Consider the following 4,839-nt stretch of genomic DNA (forward strand, 5'->3'; position numbering starts at 1 on the left):
CCCATTCAGCAAATGCTGTGAACTGAGCTTCACAAAGCTTTAGTGATATGGCAGATTTATTTGTCATACGATTTGAATTTAAACTTAGTTCAGCCTAGCTCACAAACACAAATTCCCAAACATTTTCATCTTGAGTGAATGCACCTGAGCCAAGTTTTACCTGGCTAGTACACCTTTTCATTGTGCTTTCTGTCCCTCCAGTTTCTCACACAATCCATCCGCATTCCCAGTTTCTCCCACCTCACAAGAACCTTTGGCACACTGACTTCACTTTCCAAACATCAACCAATGCCTTTTTCCATTTTTCTGGTTTAATTCACACAACTTTAAGTTTATACTTACTAAGGACTATATTCCTAAGTCCTGTTGAGCTTTCAGTTGATTTCTGAATCAAGACCCTAAATACCTGACTCTTCAATGGCTGCATCTGTCAGAGCACAGGACTGGAATATTGACCCTTGTCTAAATACAAATTCACAGATCTTCCAACAGCTTCCAAAAACATTTGGCAATTCTACTCTACCTTATTAAATAATCATCCAGGCACAGTTGAGACTCCCTCTTACTACACAGATAAATTAGTTAAGTTGACAAACTGGAAATGTCTGTGCATATCTACTGGCATTTGTCTGATGATTGCTTCAGTATTTTGAGAGAGGTTGGATTCTGTATCTACTGAAACATGAGGGAAATGTGTGTGTGTGTGTGTGTGTGTGTGTGTGTGTGTGTGTGAGTGTGTGTGTGTGAGTGAGTGTGTGTGTGTGTGCCTTCTCTGTGTGAAGCGTATTTGGGGACATAAACTTCTGGACTTTTAGAGAGTGAAGGAAATAGTGATTTGCTGGGTGAAAGTTTGGACTCCTTTGTTATTGATAGAGGTTCCGGCTATATAGTTTTCATAATTTACAAAGTTTTTCTGCACTGCAGTCTCCATCACAAAGACAAATTATCACCTTTCTTTAAACAGAGATCTTTGCACACAGCAACTAGAAAATTCATATGAATTTTAAATTATAAATAGCAAATGTGTAACCAATAAAGGAAGACCACACACACACACACACACACACACACACACACACACACACACAATGAGTAGTATGCTAAATAGTGTGTTTTCCGACTTTGTTTCAATAAAATAAGAAGTTATATTAAAATTGTCTTTAAAGCCAATTAATTACCAAATAAAATTTGTAGCAAAAAGATGGTGGTATTGGAAACTCAAAAACATTTAAATATAAAAAAATACTATGTTACCATGTTTAAATGTTCTATAATCTGGTAAAAAGTCCTCTAGTGAGACACTTGCTTAATAAATACATTTTTTTTTTGAGAAAGAAGAGTATTTGAAAAAGTAGGTCAACATTCAACTCAAATTTTAGAAAAATAGTCACCACACATACAAACAATGATAAAAGACAAAAGTTATAACGATGCTAAAGTGACTCTATATAAAACTTTAAAACAGAAAACCTAAGGAAGACTGAATAATTTAAAATATTTGTAAGCTGGAATCCATGTTGAACACTTCAATAGAAAAGAAAAAAACTGGAAACAAAATGATAGAAATGGGTGTTTTCATCATGGACTAAACAGAAATCAGATGTAATTATGAACTAGGTAGAGATTGGATGTAATATTTAATAGTAAAAATAATCGTTAACTTAAAATACAACACGACTCAGTGCCAGAAGCTATATCCAAGTGTGCAGGGAAATAGACTCTATGTAGAGTCTATTTATATAGATTTAACTTCAGTGAGAGAAGGATTCTTTACTTAATGAGTAAAGACAGCAGCTGGTGATCCACAAAGAGAAAATAAAGTGAGACACAAATTTTTGTCTGTTAATGTCATATTGGTTAAATATTTGAAGAAAAAATTTTATTAAAAATATATGTACAAAATACTTTCCAAAGCAGGCATAACTCATCACTATTAATTACAGAGGGTTGTTCAAACGGATCTACATCTATAGATATACATGCATCTATAGACATAGATATAGATAAATATCAACTTTCCTTTTAACATGAAAAGACAAGAAATTTAAACAATAGTGCAAAAAAAAGTGGGGGTTGCCATCCTAGTCTCTGATAAAATAGACTTTAAACTAACAAAGTTCAAAAGAGACAAAGAAGGGCATTTCATAATGATAAAGGGATTAATGCAACAAGAAGAGCTAACGGCTCTAAATATATACACACCCAATACAGGAGCACCCAGATACAAAAAGCAAGTTCTTAATGACCTACAAAGAGACTTAGACTCCCATACAATAAAATTGGGAGACTTTAACACCCCACTGTCAATATTAGACAGATCAATGAGACAGAAAATTAACAAGGAAATCCAGGACTTGAACTCAGATCTGGACCAAGCAAACCTAATAAACATCTACAGAACTCTCGACCCCGAATCCACAGAATATACATTCTTCCCAGCACCACATCACACCTACTGTAAAATTGACCAGATAATTAGAAGTAAATAACTCCTCAGCAAATGCAAAAGAATGGAAATCATAACAAAGTGTTTTTCAGACCACAGTGCAATCAAATTAGAACTCAGGATGAAGAAACTCACTCAAAACTGCCCAATTAAATGAAAACTAATGAACAACCTGCTCCTGAATGACTATTGGATAAATAATGAAATGAAGGCAGAAATAAATATGTTTTTCAAAACCAATGAGAATGAAGACACAATGTACCAGAATATCTGGGACACATTTAAAGCAGTGTCTAGAGGGAAATTTATAGCACTAAATGCCCACATGAGAAGCAAGGAAAGATCTAAAATCGACACCCTATCATCACAATTAAAAGAACTAGAGGAGCAAGATCAAACAAATTCAAATGATCAAACAAATTCAAAAGCTAGGAGGAGAGAAATAACTAAAATCAGATCAGAACTGAAGGGGATACAGACATTAAAAAAAAAAAAAAGCCCTTTAAAAACTCAATAAATTCAGGAGCTGGTTTCTTGAAAAGATCAACAAAATAGACAGACCACCAGTGAGATTAATAAAAAAAGAGAAAAGAACTGAATAGATGCAATAAAAAATGATAATGGAGATATCACCACTGATTGCACAGAAACACAAACTACCTAACATCAGAGATTACTACAAACAACTCTATGCACATAAACCAGTAAATCAAGAAAAAATTGAGAAATTCCTGCACATTTACACCCTCCCAAGACTGAATCAGGAAGTTGGATCCCAGAACTGATTAATAACAAGGTTTGAAGTTAAGGCAGCAATTAATAGCCTACCAACCAAAAAATGTCCAGGTCCAGATGGATTCACAGCCGAATTCTATCAGATGTACAAAGAGGAGCTGGTACCTTTCCTTCTGAAAGTATTCTAAACAATTCAAAAAGAGGGAATCCTTCTCAAATTATTTTATAAGACCAACATCATCCTGATACCAAAACCTGGCAGAGACTCAACCAAAAAATAAAAATTTTGGTCAATATCCATGATAAACATAGATGCAAAAATCTTCAATAAAATACTGGCAAACCGAATGTAACAGCACATCAAAAAGCTTATCTATCACAATCAAAGTAGGCTTCATCCTGGGGATGCAAGGGTGGTTCAACATAAGCAAATCAATAAATGTAATCTATCACATAAACAGAACCAAGACAAAAACCACATGATTATCTCAATAGATACAGAAAAAGCCTTTGAAAAAATTCAATAGCCCTTTATGATAAAAACTCTCAATAAACTAGGTATCAATGGAACATATATCAAAATAATAAAAGTTATCTATGACAAACCCATTGCCAATATCATACTGAATGGGCAAAAACTGGAAGCATTCCCTTTGAAATCTGACATTAGACATGGGTACCCTCTCTCATCATTTCTATTCAACATGTTATTGGAAGTTCTGACTAGAGCAATCAGGCAAGAAAAAGAAATAAAGCATATTCAATTAGGAAAGGAGGAAATCAAACTGACTCTGTTTGCAGACAACATGATTGTATATTTAGAAGACCCTATCATCTCAGCCCAAAATCTTAAACTGATAAACAACTTCAGCAAAGTCTCAGGATACAAAATCAATGTGCAAAAATCACAAGCATCCCTATCCACCAATAACAGACTAACAGAGAGCCAAATCATGAGCTAACTCCCATTCACAATTGCTACAAAGAGAATAAAATGCCTCTGAATACAAGTAACAAAGGATGTGGAGGACCTCTTCAAAGAGAAATGCAAACCATTGCTCAAGGAAATAAGACAGGGCACCAAAAAATGGAAAAACACTGCATGCTTATGGTTAGAAAGAATCAATATGTGAAAATGACCATACTGCCCTAAGTAATTTATAGATTCAATGCTATCCCCATCAAGCTACCATTGACTTTCTTCACAGTACTGGAAAAAAACACCTTAAACTTCATACGGAACCAAAAGAGAGCCTGCATAACCAAGACAATCCTAAGCAAAAAGAACAAAGCTGAAAGCATCATCATGCTACCTGACTTCCAACTATACTACAAGGCTACAGTAATCAAAACAGCATAGTACTGGTACCAAAACAGAGATATAGGCCAATGGAACAGAACAGAGGCCTTGGAATTAACACTAGAAATGAACAACCATCTGATCTTTGACAAACTTGACAAAAACAAGCAATGGGGAAAGTATTGCCTGTTCATTAAATGGTGTTGGGAAAATTGGCTAGCCATGTGCAGAAAGCTGAAACTGGACCCCTTTCTTACACCTATACAAAAATTAACTCCAGATGGATTAAATATTTAAACATAAGACCTAACACTATAAAAACTCTAGAAAAAAAATCTAGGCAATACCATTCAGGACA

The sequence above is a fragment of the Saimiri boliviensis genome, chromosome 13 (assembly GCF_048565385.1).
Source record: "Saimiri boliviensis isolate mSaiBol1 chromosome 13, mSaiBol1.pri, whole genome shotgun sequence".
NCBI classification, from domain to species: Eukaryota; Metazoa; Chordata; class Mammalia; order Primates; family Cebidae; genus Saimiri; species Saimiri boliviensis.